Here is a 17,059-nt window from a genome sequence, read left to right as displayed (position 1 = left end):
CCCACAAAAGGACAGGGTGAAATAATTTTCCAGCCCAAGACCACTTAGAAGATTGGCAGGAAAGGTTTGTTGCACTGGGGTAAGAGTAGAGTGCAGCATAGTTGTAAGGGTTATGGGATTTAAAGATCTTCCATGCCCCGTTGGACTTGCTGACGTAGCAGGAAGGGACGGAGCAAGAGGAAGCGGAAGCCAAACTAGAGTTCCTGCGGTGGCTGGCGGTGGTGGCGACGGCGGCAGCAGCAGCAGAGGCAGCGGCAGCGTGAAGCCCTTTTTGAGTTAGCCAGAATTTCTGCTAAGGACTCCTGCTGAGGACTGCCAGGGGCCGGAGCTACTGGGAGCGTGCTTCCCGGACGCTGGGTGGTTGCTGTGAGTGGGGAGAAGAGGACCTTTGCCTGAGGTAGCCTGTTCTGTTTTAAAGGCTTGAAAATGTGGGTGCTTTCTACTTTATCTACCTGTGCCAATGTCATAACTACTCTGATGGCTTTCACTTTCTGGTTTTGGGACTCAGTCTTTTGGTATCTTAATAAATTTTCTAGTTTATTCCCCCATATGGCAAGCATGATGTATTGTGTGATGGATAATTATATCAGCATATCTGTAATATCCATAGGCATTGTGAATATGGCATTGCTGATACAATAGTGCAGGCTGTGCCAGCACAGTTCATGACCCAGAAAATAAGCAACAGGCCCTGGGACGACTGAATTGGTAGTGGCAGTGGTGGCTTCTGGATTCCTCAGTCTACAGATGGTAACAGAGTAAGACAATAGGTCAGAAGGAGATTATGGGAGTCCCTTTGCTGGCACTGGTGACGCATGGGGGGCAAGACTCTGTTGCATTGCCCACTTGGCTCTGGGTTGCAGTTCTGGTTGGCAGTCCCAAGGTATGGAGGAGTGTTAATACATTAGAGCTTGTGGCCACAAGGTGGTGGGGATCCTGGTCATAGTTCTAGGACTGAAAAGAGTGGTTGTTCACAGACCAGAGCATAGGCCAGGGAAGTAGCAAACACTTTCAGATCCTTGCCTTAGGTCATACCACTTTGGAAGAACTGAAAATTTACAGGTCCCCAGAAATAGTTCTGAAAACAGCCACACTAAAAAACCCTAAAGCTTGGGATAGGTGTCCCCATCACTCCAGAAGCAGAGTGACACTTTGGCATAGAGTTAAAAGTCAAGAAGCAGGCTAGAAAAATGAGCAAGCAGCAGCAACAAAAAAAGATACTGACCATGGAAAGTTACTATGGTGACAGGGAAGATCAAAACACAAACTCAGAAGACAACAAAGTCAAAACTATTACATCCAGAGCCTCAAAGAAAAATGTGAATTGGTCTCAGGCTCCAAAAGAATTCCCGGAAGAGCTCAAAAAATTTTTAAAAATCAAATAGAGAGGTAGAGGAAAAGTTAGGAAAGGAAATGAGTGATGTAAGAAAATCATAAAAAAAGAGTCAATAGTTTGGCAAAGGAGGCACAAAAAATGTTGAAGAAAATAACACCTTAAAAAAATAATAAGATGAATTGTAAAAGAAGCTTAAAAATCCAATGAAGAGAAGAACTCCAAAACTGACCTATGTTCAGAAGAACTACTTAGAAAGGAACTAACAAAATAATTCACACTAAGAAGGTAATGACTATCAAGGCTTAATGGTTTGTTCTTTTCAGGGATATTTGCATTTTATCAGAGGACAATGCTTAATTCTAGTGAAAGATTATATCATGATTCTTAGCAGTCATGCGAGAATACTCAGAAAGAAAAGTTCTTGGCATTGTCTAATAGTTCAAAGTCAGAAAAAAGATATGGTTTTATCAATGAAAACACTGTAAAAAAGATATATAACCAGCTGCCTTGCCACTATACTCTAAAGACCACTAGATGTTTCCGTTGTCTTACAGCCAAACCCTCCTATACATGTAGTCTCTCCTTAGAATGTGAGATCCTTGAGAATGAGAGGGTCCTGATTTTTTTATCTGTATGCTCAGATTTTAGCTCAGTGCTTGATACATGTGGCGAGTGCTTAAGATAGGCTTTTCCATTCATTCATGAATTCATAATGGAACATCAGGCAATAAAATAGGCTTGTGGGGGTATATTTTTGGACGAGGAGCCTTTTTTTTTTTAAATATTTCTCATATCATACCACACAGATGATTGCCTGTACTGTGGGTTTATAATATTGGACTTAGTCTAAGAGTAAGCATTCTATACCTGAGGGATATCAACTCTAGAAGACCATCAACATCATAGAATATTTAGGATTTTACAGGTATTACCTGGGGATGTCTTGGAAGTTCTGGTGAGATCTGGGACTCCCAGGGATAACATGTAGTAGAACTATATGGCCCGATGGGTTTTCCATAGTCTCCTGTCCAGAATGATTCTATCAGTCAAAAGACTGAGTTGGCTGGTGTGATCAACACCTACTTGTTCTTTATGCCATTTTATTATTGCCAACACCGTCATCACACTACCTGAAGCAGCCCACCTGACTTACCCCTGTGACAGGACCAGCATTTTCCTGATACAACTTCCTTCAACCCCAGGTTCCCTGAGTGATCTAGCTTCCTTCTCTCTCAGTTACTGTCTGGCCCTGGTTTTCCTTATGCTGCTTCCTGGTCAAGAAGCATAAAAAGTCCCCAGAGCTTCTAGTTTGGGCCTCTCAGAGTTGGTGGGTGTCTGAAACCATATGAGTTTCAATACTCTGACTTTTTACTAACCAGACTTACGTCCAGGTTGAAACGAGGGGGGCTGCATCCAGAGAAGCTGTGTCACTGTAGCCTTGCTACATATTCTTGCTATGTTAGGGAAAAGTAAACTTCATTAAATGTTCAGTGATTGGCAAGTGATTCATTTCATGCCAGTATCCAGTCTGAACTAAGAATGTACTGGTATTAGAGTCAAGCCTACCACAGCCCCTCTCCTTTAATCTGAATTTTATACCATATTGAATAATTATGGATTCCTAACCTTTAGTAAATACTAGTATAGCTGATTAGGCTTATATATTATGTCCACCAATGCAGTTACTTCAATAGGCACTGCAAACGGACAACTGGAGAGACTCAGAAGTTAGTGGGAGATCAGGCAGGACTGCATTTGAGAAACTACAATGATCCTAAATTGTTTGCTATTGCAAAACCTCATTTCTTTAAAACCAGCATCTCCTAGAGATACCTACCATTGAATACAACAAAAAGTAAAAGAATAAAGATTGTAGGTGATCCAAAGGGCAATGAAAAGACACATTATGGGCTTAAGTAGACTGCAGCATATTATGGTATGAATGTCCATGAGAAAATATCTCATTCACTCTCACTCAAGTCAAAGGCTTGATTTATATTGTTGGAAATATTGTAGACTATTTTATTATTATTATTTTAAAGCAATTGGGGTTAAGTAACTTGCTCAAGGTTACACAGCCAGTTATTTCTGGGTGTGGTGCTAAGTATCTGAGCCCGGATTTGATCCCCAGGTCATCCCGACACTGGAGCCGGTGCTCTTACTCGCTGAGCCACCTGGCTGCCCCTGTAGACTATTTTATTAAAGGGGAAATTAATACTTTTCATGTATTTTGTAGATGGGATTCTTTTTTCAGGTATGGGCTAGTCTAGCTACCCATGAAGTTCCCTTACAGCACTGAAATTCTGTGATTCTGTGAAGTGATATTAACAGTACCATTAAGGACATTGCTAGAAAACGAACTGATTTTGTTATGTGACAATGAAGAGATAGAGGGATGTGTTCAAAGTGGCTAGTGAGAGCCTAAATTTTCAATGTGAGCAGTTATACCTCAGAAATTGGCGAATGGTACAAATCATGGCTTAATTTATTGTTTTGTTTGACTAGGCAAGAATGTGATGGAGAAAATGTTAAAAATGCATGTTAAAGTTGTGTTTAATGTGTTAATCTGTGTTAAAATGTGTTGTGCATACATTTTCTTCCCCTGAGAGTCAGTTGTTAAACACTTACCAACATAACTCTGGGGAGATCCCATAGATAGACAATCCTTGTGCAGCACTACTAGCAATAAAATATTAAAGCTCCAGAGGAAGGCCTACAACATGGATCCTTTATGGAAAATTTATAAACATACATGTTTAGGAGGGGTGTCAGACTACTCCAGTCCCAATTAATATGATTAACAAGATATTCTTTACTCTGATACCTTTATCAGGTAAAAGGTATTTCTTTGAGCTACAGAATCAATCAAAGATAAAATAGATGTTGATCAATCCTAAATACTTGCAATAATCAATGAACAAAACAAACACATAAGATAAGTATGGGCAACTTAGTTAATTAGTTTATAAGGCATGAAGTATCTCAAGTCATTGGATGAAACTGGTTGATGCAATGTGTTGGGATTTGTCGAAAGAATTAAGACACACCTCTGGGCCTGGGTATAACAGAGAAGAGGTTTAACCAGAAAAGCAATGAAACCTTGGGAGCACTTTGAGGAATCAGAGCCTTTAACTGGCAGATGGCAGTGGCTCAGTAATCAGTCAATGACAGTGTCCCTTTAAATATATCAGAGATTGGAAAACAGGAATATTGCCACAAAATTAGAGAAGGAATAAACATTATAATTTTTTTAAAGTGAAAAGAATATATTCTGCCAATTATTAGATAGTAAGCTTACCTCTGATTCCTGAAAAATTCTAGTAAGGATGATAAATGAAATATTTGGTGAACAGCTGAAGAGAGAAATGGTGATTAATTAAAGAGCCCAAATGACTTTATCAAGAACAAGTCCTTTCAGTTGAACCTCAATACCATTTTTGACAGTACTACTAAGCTGGTAGATGAGGACAATATTATAGATAGAGTTCACCTAGATTTAAGCAAAGCTTTTGATAAAGTATCTCATACTATTCTTATAGAGAAGATAGAGAGATATGGAGTAGAAAATAATATAATCAGATAGCTTTGGAACTGATTAGATGGTCAGATGCAAAGGAATTTATACCTGGCCTTGAGGCACTGACATTTTTATCAATGATTTGGATAATATATAGATAGAAACATAGATGGAAAGCTTATCAAATTTTTAGATTATACAAAGCTAGATTGGACACCTAACATAGAGGTCAGGATACAAAAAATCTTGACAGACTAGAGCATTGAGATGAAATTGAATAGGGTTAAATGCAAAAACTTACACTTACAGATAAAAAAATTAACTTCCTAAGTATAAGACAGGGGTAGGCTTAGTTATATATCAATTTGTCCGAAAAATCTGGAAGTTTTAGCAGACAGGGACTTAATATAAGTGAGCAATGTGATAGCTAAAAAAAAGTTAAGGTAATCTTGGGTTGCCTTAAGAAAGGCATAGCTTCCAGGGGTGACAGTCCCACTGTACTCTGTCCTTATCAGACTTCATCTAGAGTATTGTATTCACTTATGGGTGCTACAGTTCAAGAGAGATGTTGAAAAACTGGAGAATGTTCTGAAGAGTTTAACCAGGATGGTGAAGGACCTTGATTTCATATCATATGAAGAAGAGTTGAAGTAACTATGATGTTTAGTTTGGAAAAAAGAAGACTGGTGGGGAGGGGCATGATAGCCTCGACCATTTGAAGGACTATCTTGTAGAGTAGGGGTTAGACTTGTTTTTATTTTTATTTTTTTGCTTTGCTCTAGAAAACAAAACCACGAGCAATGTGTAGAAGTGGGAAAGAGGCAAGTTTAGGTGTGCTGTGAGAAAAACTCCTAAACGAATAGAACTGTCCACAAATAGCATGGATTGTTTCAAGGGGTTGCTGGTTCCCTTTCTTTGGAAACCTTCATAAAGAGATTGGATAACCACTTGTTTGCTATGTTATAGTGGGAATTCCTCCCAGGCATGAATTTGACTAGATGACCGATGATTCTGAAGTAAAAATACAGGGGACTTGAAAGGTACATAAAGTGGATAGCTTCAACACAAATTAAAAAAAGGAGAAGGGGCAGGTTTTGTCTAGATTGAGGAGGGAGGGATGAGTTCCACTTAAGATATGAGTTAAAGATGCCTCCAGGAGGAGATATTCAAAAGGCAATTGATAATGTGTGAATAGAGCTCAGGAGAGTGATTGAGACTGGATGTATAAAGTTGTGATTCACCTGCATAGAGATGATATATGAATCTATGGGAATTGATAAAATTTTCAGTACATGTATAGAGGATTCTCAGGGGACCTTCTTAGTTTTCTGTCTTGAATCATCACTTTTTCCTGCCTCCCTGAGTGCTTTCCAGGGCACTCTCTCTCTTTTTCTCTGTGTATGTGTATACATACATACATATATACATATATATATATGTATACCTCATCTCTTGGGGATAATCTTGGGGATTAGCTCCAAAGGTTCATGTATCATTTCTATACAGATGAGTTCCAAGTTTATATAGTCAGGGAACAAGGGCTGTTACCTTCATATCTTGAGGGACAGGGATCCTGTCTAAGAGCCCACAGTAAAGATAACTATATCCCTCAAGGCTGATCCATGACATCTGAGGAAGCTCTTTCCTCACAATTCTCTACATTTTTTATTTTGTTCCTCAATTGTGGTAGTGGTGGTTGCCTCCACCCTGCCAACAAATTGTTGGCCGATCAATGTGAATAATGAACAAAAATGGAAGACTACAATTTTCCTTGTGCAATTTTTAGACAACCACTGGGGGCTGAAATTGAGACAAGCCTTTATACTTTGGAATACTCTATCTAAGACCTATATGAACTAAACTTTTTTTTTTTTAAGCAATTGGGGTTAAGTAACTTGCTCAAGGTTACACAGCCAGTTATTTCTGGGTGTGGTGCTGAGTATCTGAGCCCGGGATTCGATCTCCAGGTCATCCTGACACTGGAGCCGGTGCTCTTACTCACTGTGCTACCTGGCCACCCAACCTTTTTTTTTTTTTAAACAAGGAATGCTGGCAATTTATTGAGTTCAAGTGCAGCATATTCTATGTTTCTTGAATCTGGGAAATGATGAAAAACACTGAGAAGAGTGCTGACTACAAACCCTAAAACCAAATAATCTTTTTCAGTTCTCACCTTTCTTGACCCCTCTGCAGCTTTGGACACTGTTTACCACCTCCTTCTACTGGACACTGTCTCCTTGCCTGGCTTCTCTGACATTGCTTTCTACTTGTTCTCTTCCTACCTGCCTGTACTTTTCCTTCTTTCCGGAATCCTCATTCATTTCAGGACCTCACCCACTGGTTGTTCCCCAAGACCTTGTCTCTATCTATAATGTTCTCTTAGAGATCTCATTGCTTCCTATAGCTTCATGTATCCTCTCCATAGAGATAAATCATATATTTTATATATCCAGTCCTAACCTCCCTCCTGTACTCCATTCTCAGATTGTTAACTACTTCTTCTGTATCTCTTCCTAAATGTCCTATAGACATCTTTAGCTCATATCCAAAGTAGAATTCATTTTCTTCATCCCTTAAACCTGTCCCTCATCCATACTATTCTATCTCTGTTGAGGGCACCACTATCTTTCCAGTTACTCGTATCTGTAACCTCCAAGTCATCCTCCACTCTTTCCTCTCCCTTATCCCCTGTTGACAATCAGTTGTCTTGTCAAGTTATCAGGACAACTCTTGCTAGTTCTAACTTCATGACCTCTCCTTCATTATCCCATTCTCTACACTCTAGTTGAGTCCTCCCTTTCCCTTTGTGGATATCACTGTAAGATCTTGATAAAATGCATACCTACTTCCATTCTCTTTTTCTTACTATGCATCCTCTGCAAGATGCCAAAAAGAAATTCCTAAGGCACAGGTATGACTGTCATTCCCTTGTTCAAAAACCTCATTGCCTCTGGGAAAAAATAAGTAGGTATGAGAGAAGCTACACCCAGGTCTAAAGAAGGAGCCCAGGGATGAGATGTCTTCTTGAGGAAGCCAGGGTTCTGTGAATGAAAGAAGATAGAAAGAATGTAAAAGATGAATGAAAGTCTGTTAACATTTGCTGGCATGCAAATCTGGTTCGCACCTATTTTTCTTAACTTATTACATACTGTTTTTGTTCTTCTTTTGTTTTTGAATGGGACTAATGATATCACGATGTTGGGATCACTGATATAATGCTTATTCATATTTTGAATTGTATTTATTTGCCTTGGTATACTTGGGAACAAGCTTGTTAAACAGTTTGTTCCTTGGATGGCAAAACATTACATATGTCATTTACAATTTTGTAAGCCAGTGGGCTAAAGTCTGCTTTGGATGTTTTTTTCCCCACCCCTCTGGTTGAAGTCCAAATAAGCAGGAAATTGTTCTTACCTTATTTGGTCGCCTTTTACCTTCTCACTCTTGTGTCCCTTGCTCTTACTGCTACTTATTTATTTCATTCTTTTCATTGGTATTCTCACCTTCTAGTACAGTTCCTAGCCCATAACAGAAGCTCAGCAAATGTTTTTTTTAAATTATCATTTATTTTTAACATTATTTGCCTTTAAAGTTTGAGTTCACAAAACTCTCCCTTCCTCCCAATCATCTTCCACCCACTGAGAAGGCAATCGATATATGTGAAATCATGGAAAGATATTTCTATACTAGTCATATTGCAAAAAAAAATGAGAAAATTAAACTACAATGTATACTCAGAGTTCAGCAGTTCTCTCTCTGGAGGTGAATAGCATTTTTCCATCAAGTTCTCTGGAATCTTCTTGGATCATTGTATTGATCATAGTAGCTAAGTCTTTCACAGTTGATCATCATAACAATATTGCTGTTACTGTGTACAATGATCTCTTGGTTCTGCCCACTTCACTTTGCATCAATTCATATCGGTCCTGACATGTTTTTCTGAAAGCACCTCCTTGTCATTTCTCATAGCACAATTGTACTCCAACACAATCATATGCCACAACTTGTTCAACCCTTCCCCACTTGATAAGCATAGCTTCAATTTCCAATTCTTTGGCAGTGCAAAAAGTGCTGCTTTAAGTCTGCTTATAGTAGAACTATTTCTTGAAAAAGGACTCTAGCTTCCCTTTTTTTTTCTAGGGTATAACACCTCACAGACCCCTAACTCCTTCAAATCGCTACAGACTGATCTATAGTTTGTATAGGGCTGATTTCCTGGGTCATGGCTTACTTGCATAGCTTTATTTCCCAGTGCCAGACTGAGACTGGGCAGGGTAATGGTAAAGTCAAAGTAGGTGTCTTTGAATATTTTGCTGCATGAATGATTTGGATGCTATCAGCAAAACTTGCATTTAAATTATAAAAAGCAATATAAAACAAAATGAACTTATGAGAAAGTAAAAAAGAATCAGTCAATCAATCATCCAACAAACATTTATTAATTGTTTGTTATGTACCAGGCACTGTGCTGGTATGCAATGACAAAAATGAAATAGTCCCCACCCTCTAGAAACTAGCATAATATCAAGGAAGACAACAAACATATGCACATATATGTGTACATATTATATACACATATACATATGTATACACATACATATGTGTACATATATATTTATACAAGATAAATCTAAGATAATTTTGGAGAGAAGGATTAGCAGCTAGAAGGGAGATCAGGAAAGGTTTCATGTAGAATACAGAAGACAAGGTGAACTTTGAAGGAAACTAGGTGTTCAAGGAGAGGGAAGGAGGGAGTGTACTCTAGGCATGGGGAGGGGTTGGGGGAGCCAGGGCAAAGGCACAGAAATGGGAAATGGAGTATCATACTTGAGGAGCAACAAGAAGGTCTGCTTAGGTTGGATCATTGATTACATGGAGGAGAGAGATGACTAATGAGGCTAGAAAAGCAGCTTAGAGACAAGTTGTAAAAGACTTGGGGAATCTATTTTGTTATCAGCAACAGTATTTATGGAACACTCTATCATGTTTGACACAACACAAAGGAGATGCACTGGCCATCTCAAAGAGAGATCAGCTTAGTAATCTATAAGGGAAAACCAAGTGGATGACAAGGATATAACGCATACCTTATGTGATGCAAATGAGCTAGTCCATCTGTACATATATAAACACATCTACATAAACATGAAACACATCAGCTAGACAATGAGTTGGGCCCAGAGTTGAAAATTATTATAGTAAAATTATTCAGATGTCACATTTGCAATTTAATAATGTATCTGATATGTTAATATTACCAATGTAATTGAAACATTCACTCACTGAGCCAATGTTTTCTAGTATCTAAGGTATCCCTTGATTAAAATTGCCATTAAAAATGGCATTAACTTTTCAAGGTCAACTGGGATCTGCCTGGCCTATTGCAGTAGCCTTTTTTTTTTTTAACTATGTCTTCTTGCTTCTTCTAGTCCATTTTTTATACTATTACCAGAATAATTTCCCTTATGTATGTATATCCAGTCCTTCTGTTTTACTTTTTTCCATCTTGGTAGGTATTACAACAACAAAAACTAGCATTCATATGGTGCTTTAAGGTTTGTATATCCTTTTCCTAAGGCCCAGGAAACATTTTATAGTGGGAGGTAGAGGGAACAGACTTTTATCATCGCTGGAAATGAGACTACCCTGAGTTTCTCTAGGACAGATAAAGGAGAGAAGAAACTGTCCTTCCCTGTGTGTGCTATAGAAATAACGTGATAGGATAAAGGGGAATCATCTGTATGTTGCTGTGACTTATTTGACTTCTTCCTTTCTTTGATCTTGTAACTTGAGTTTCTTAGAGTGGAAAGATAGGGGAATGGCTGACTTGACTGGGAGAGCAGCAGACACCATGACCTCTGTCAGCCAGAAGATGGGACACCATAAGGAAAACCTTTAAACCGGGAAAAGAGATAGTTACCTTGGGAAATATGATGAGTCCAAAAGATCCAGGGTTGCTGATGCTGCTGGATCTTGAGAATTCCTTTCAATGTGGCAGCCTGGGAAATCTGATTTTCTTTTTATTTCATGAGTCTAAGATGGAGAGTAGCAGTTGCACACTATCTTCCTTGTTTTCCCATATTTTTTTAGTTCATGTGTTTGAAATGAAGAGTACACACTCCTTCCATCCGTTTATTTCCCCAAATCATGGACATATATGGTTGTGATTCTCCTTTTTCACACCCAAAGATTTAGGAGTAGAATAAGATAAGGGTTTTCTTGGAGACGAATGTTTCTGAACATTAGAGTTTGATCTAATTTCCTTTTTGCTTTACTTTATGCATAATAAACAATTTGTGCTAAGTCTTTGAATTTATGAATGCATTTGGAAGTAACCCGAGAGAATAGAATCCACTACGGGGTGGGGGCTGTGATATAAGTGTAGATAGAAAGCAGATTTTACATTTTATTGTTTTGATCAATATTCTATTCAATTTTAGTCCCAAAATTACATGAAGACCTGGTCAGTGTCGGGGGGTTGTTCAAAACTTTTTTGATATATAACCTTTCAGCATAGACTGAACTATGGGACTACAGCCTATGTATTTGCTGGCTAAGTGTACTCTGGATGTAGACAGGCATATCCTACAGTTTCTTAGGAAAGGATTGTCTTGCACATTTACCAGAGAGGCCTAGATAGCACAAATTGCTGAGATTTTATCTTGACATTAAGTCTAAATTTGCCTCTTTGAAACTTCTACCCATTCTTTCTGGTTTGGCCCTTTAGGTCACAAGTCTAATCCCTCTTCCACATGAAAGTCCTTCAAGTACTTGAAAACATCTATGAAGGAGTCTGTGGATAGGAAGCTGTGGTTGAAGTAACAACCTCCTAAAAGTGCTGAGATGGGGTAAACTCAAGGGTTTGTCTTGACAAGGAAGAGAGTGCCATCTTTATCATGCATTAGCACAAAGGAGGAGGAAATATTGAAGGATATTATAGGGGGTAGTATAGGGGACAACAAGGAGCTCAGAAGGAGTAGCCTCTATTTTCTCAGTAAAGTACTTCTTTGCTGAGTCTTCTTTTGAGAGAGAAGGGGGAGGTGGTAGAGCGGACTATTGGAGGACAGAAAAAGTTTGGAACAGTTGCTTTTGGGAATCTAAAAAAGAACCAATCAGGGAAGCATGAAAGGCCTGTCATACATTAGGGAGGGCCCAGTTGAGATTAAATAACATGAATCTGTAAGTGGAACCAGTTGGCATGGTTGTATGACTTCTTGTAGTGGGGTATAGTAGGCAGTAGCAGGAACAGGCAAGGCATATGGTAGGATTAACCAAGGGGTAAGTTTTGGTAAAGTATAGGCAATGATAGGATAAACAGGCTTGGGATTTAAAGACAAAAGAAGAGGTATAGTTTAAATGCTTAACAATAGGGTACAGATTACTACAAAGGGAGGGAAGTGAGGCTAGAACTGGTGAATAGACTGGAAGAGTGGATAGTAGTGGAGAAATGGAAGGCTATGGTGAAGAAGCCAAATAGGTCCAAAAAGAAGAGGAGAAAGAGAATCCCAGAAAAGTAGATTATTTTTAGTCAGGGAGAAAAACTTCAATGTTCTGGTCATAAAGGCAGAAGACTTATGGGTGGTGGTGAAATCAAGGGTGACCATCTTTGTTATGTGACTGAATTAGAATGAAGGTATAGGTGATGGGAGTTTAGAAGAAAGATGAAATTAGAAACCAGGGTGTTTGAGGGTCATCATTGTATATATTCAAGTTCTTCATAAGCATGAGGGAAGAGATTGGGGACAGATAAGGTTCTAGGTAGGGTCATGTGGACATATTGTTGTTTGTCTTTCATTTTTGAAGAGGACCATGACATCAGAAAGATGATGCCATGACTTGCAAGTGAATTAAATTTAAGTGAGTCAGGGCTGTCCAAGGTCACTAGTCTCACTGTCTCCTCTGGAGTTATCTGGATCCAGTGGCATGATATATATCAGGAGGACTGGAGATGGCCTCCTTCAGACAGAGGGATGGATCTCAAAGGAGGATGCTCCATCCAGGACCAGAGAGGATGGTCAGAGGGGAATCTCTTTGGATGGATCCAGGTTTGTGTGATGTCAGGAAGAGAGGAAATGTCAAACATGCAGTGTGCTTTGTTGACAATATAATAGAGATCCAATGGGCATAATGGACAGGGAGGACAGTATACACTCAGGGGGTTTGGGGCTGAGGTGGATGGGGAAGACCTATGGGGGACCTAACCTATTGTAAGTTTCTCCATGGTGGGAAGATTCACTTTTGTCTTAGCATGCCCAGTACCTAGAACAGTGTCTGATACATAGGAGACATAATAAATGTCTGTTGATTGATAGAAATAGATGGGTTTTCACCCATGCAGCCACTGATTCTGAATGATAGGCATTAGTTGAGGAGGAGGAAGAGGGTGAAATTTGCTAGTCGTAGAACAAGGACAAAAAGGATTGGTTGACTTTGATTTCCATCCTAAAAACTTAAGCACTGATGGAGAATAAATAACAGTTATTTTTCCACATTTAGGGAAGCAGAACGATCAAGCAGCCCTCTGGATTTGTAAATATCTGATGTTTGGTGCCATTTATTTGGCCTTAATCTAAGATGTGGGACGTGATTCACAGTCAGATGATTCTCCTGCATGCAAAGTCAAGGGCCAAAGATCCTCAATGAAATCATGATGTCAAGAGATCTACTATCTAGGCCTCTGGTCCTGGCTGGAATGATATCTTTGTCCCTTTCCACCTTGGTTGTAATGGAGAGGTATACTACAGTCCTGGGCCTCACTTCACTCATACATAAAATGGGTGGGGGGAGGAGATTGAATTAAATGGCTTTTGAGGTCTGTTAGAACTCTAAAGTTATAATTCTATGATCAGTTCTTACAGTGAGTCAAAGAAGAATAACAGGCAGTGAGTTTTTGTAGAGAGTAGAAAGTAGGCCTCCAAAATTAATCTTAAGTACAGCTCAACCTAAGGCATTTCTAGGTCTAGGAGAGGAGTTCTTAACCCTTTTGGGTGTGGACCACTTTGGCAGTCTTCTGAAACCTATGGACCCTTTCTTAGAATAATTTTTAAAAAGTAATTATATGAACTGCTAAATTTCAATTAGAGGTTAGTGAAATCTATCCACGGATACCTAGGTTAAGAGCTGATGGTCTATGGTTTCTCTTCTCCACCTGGTTATGTGATAAACACTGTTCTGGCAATATTGCCTTATATAAATGTGAGGACCGTGGTTCAAGTTCACACAAGTAATAAGAAGCAGAATCAAGATTCAAACAGGTTGTCTGACTCCAAATTCAATACTATTCTTACCATATCATGCCTCCTAGATGACTCCTAGACCAGTATTTTGTTGCTTTTAATCATATTTGAGAGTACATGAAGGCACATAGATTTTTAATATGCAGTCTACTTAAAAGAACACAGTTTCTTTTTTCTTGATGATATGACAGTTTGAATGAGGGTATACAGATAGGTAAATGACTAACCTTTTTTCCAGAGCTAAAGATATTAGACGTTGGACTAAAACTTTTGGTTACTAAAAATGGTGGCATACATAGTTCTTCATTCAGAATAATTATGGATTTTGAAACTTTTGGGGCTGACTCACACTCTTGACAAATCCAGCAGTAGAGTCACAGACTAACTTTATTTAGATGAGTGAACATAAGCATTTGTTACCTCCAGGATGATAACAAGGTGTTAGAATTCCAGAATGTATGTACAATTACAGACTTATGTTAGGTCAAATGCCAGAAGTACCTGCAGCTTTGTATGTAGTTTTAAGACTTTACTATCTAATTTTTGATTATTTGATCATTGGTGACAGAAGTTTCTCACATTCAGTTTCTAATTCTTTAGAAAATATTTAATGATTGCCAAATTAACTTTGGTATCTAGGATGTCTCAGTAAGTTAAGAGGAAAGAACCTGTCTTAGAGAACCTTTTTTTGGACTATGCAGCTATGTAGAAAATATAACTTTATTTATTAGACAATCTTTGGAAGCCATAAAATATTTTATATGATGATATTTTCTGTAATCACTTGTTCAATTTTTTTATTATGGCTAACCATTGCACATATCTAACGTCTAATATTCTATTCTTGTTTCTGTTACTAGAAATGCATAGATTTGTATTACCTTTTCTGATTGATATGTAATCTCTCCATTCCTGAATTGGAAAATTTTCTCTTGTCCTAGAGCTACCAATTGAAATTATCAAGAGGATACAGACTGGACCTATGATTTCATTGATACAGGGAACTTCCAGATGAGAAATCTCCTTAACCAATGCAGGTTTGCCCCTTCTCTGCACCTCTTGATCCTGAAGAGTTGCTTAGAGTCCTGATAGGTTAAGTAACTTCCCCCAAATCACACAGCCTGTACGTGTCAGAAGGGGAACTCGAACTTAGTTCTTCCTGGTTCCAGCATTCTCTATTCTCTATGAAGTGCTGTCTCTTCCTCAGTAATAACAAATCGATTCATAGGCATCTTCTGTTAATGTCCCTTAGCAGGGGGTGTGCTGGGAAATGTTTAATGATTGGCTCTTCAAAAAAAAGCATATTTACCAAGCAAATTTAATCTGCATTTTTAACATTTTCTCCATAGCTTTCTTAATTCTAGATGATCAACAAAACAACAAATCAAACCCTGATTTGTAGCATTTGCCAATTTCTGGGATATAAAATGCTCACACTGAAAATTTAATGTTTGGCTTGTGAGAGCCAATTGGAGTTAACTCCAGCACACCCTCAGCCCCTTAGTCTATAAACATTTTCCTCAACAACATTCTCCATAGTTCTTTAGATAATTTCCTTAAGGATGTATATCACATACTTTTTGTTGTAATTGCATATAACTATAAGTAAATGAAAAATAATAGGGAAAATATTGAAAGCCAATACTGTGTTAAGTTCTACAGGAAGCATTATGATTGGTACTTATCTTGTTCAGGTGGTATAAACTGTAATACACCTGATACCAGTGATCAAGAAAAGGGTAAATACAGGGAAAGACCATCCCAGTACTGATATAACATCATAGTTTAAGAGTTTCCCAATTAGGTGTGTTTTTAACGATGTGATTCTTCCTTTGTTTCTTTATATTATTTCTCCTTTCCTCCTTTTCAATCTAAAGCATGAGAGTTTTCAAATAACTTCTGGAGCTTTGAAATACTTGAGTATTACATTTCTTTTTTGAATCCCTTTGGATGGCATTCGTGAAAAATACAGCACAGAAGTGAATGATTACATTCAGGATGGAGGACAGTTGCAAGATCAAGGAACAGGTGGAGTGTGGTGTGTGTGTCTATTCGGTTTTTGTGCCACCATTTTGTAGCTGCTCAAAAAGCAGCAAATGGTGGATATTGTTTCTTTACAAAAAATGGTTTTGTACTGGATCCATCTGCAAAGTATAAACATGTCATCAGCACTCATTTTCTATCTCCAAAAACATTCCCCATGTCCATATTTGATTTTCAAGTGCATCTGTGCACTGATTGAAATCCTCCCAACATGCTGCCACACCAATGTGAAACCCACACATTTCTGTCTTTGAATCAAGCTTTCATGTATGCCTGGCCTCCCCTGTGCAAAACTTTGTTTCCAAGTTGCAAAAGGTCTTCTGGGTGACCCACACGAGGGGAATTTCTATGTTCTTTTCAAGGTGTAGTTTTCCCTCTTTGGGATGTTCTACCGTCTCAAAGGTTTTTTCCACTTTGTTCTCTCTCTCTCTCTCTCTCTCTCTCTCTCTCTCTCTCTCTCTCTCTCTTTTGTCTAAGAAGTGCCCTTTTCATTCCCACGCTTTACTTATCTTTTTAGTAGCGCTTCTACTGTTGAGTTTCTTAATAACTAAGCTCACGTTTAAGGAGAGAAAGTGAAAGTCTAGATATTAGTTTGGCTATTCAGAAAGTTTAATTAGAAATAGCAGGGAGTTCATCTCCAGAAGTAGAAAGGCAACCTCACTGAATTCTCAACTTCCTAGCATGTACAAACACATCCTATAACCTGAGGGAGACTTTTATTTTTCACTGAATGGATTTAATCTCTGCTTAAAAAAATATAATCAGAACTAAACTCTATGGTGAAGAAGGAAATTCCATTCTACTTAATTCTTCCACTCCCCTTCTACCTGCTCCCCAGTTCCTATAAGAGTTACCTTAACTATGCAGCAATGTGGTAGTCTCTGCCTGTCATTTTTAATCAGGTTGTTTTAGGTAATTTTTGTTATG

The sequence above is a fragment of the Petaurus breviceps genome, unplaced genomic scaffold (assembly GCF_028583685.1).
Source record: "Petaurus breviceps papuanus isolate PSGF00001 unplaced genomic scaffold, PetGlider_PUasm1.0 90723, whole genome shotgun sequence".
Classification (NCBI taxonomy): Eukaryota; Metazoa; Chordata; class Mammalia; order Diprotodontia; family Petauridae; genus Petaurus; species Petaurus breviceps.
This window is presented reverse-complemented; position numbering follows the sequence as displayed.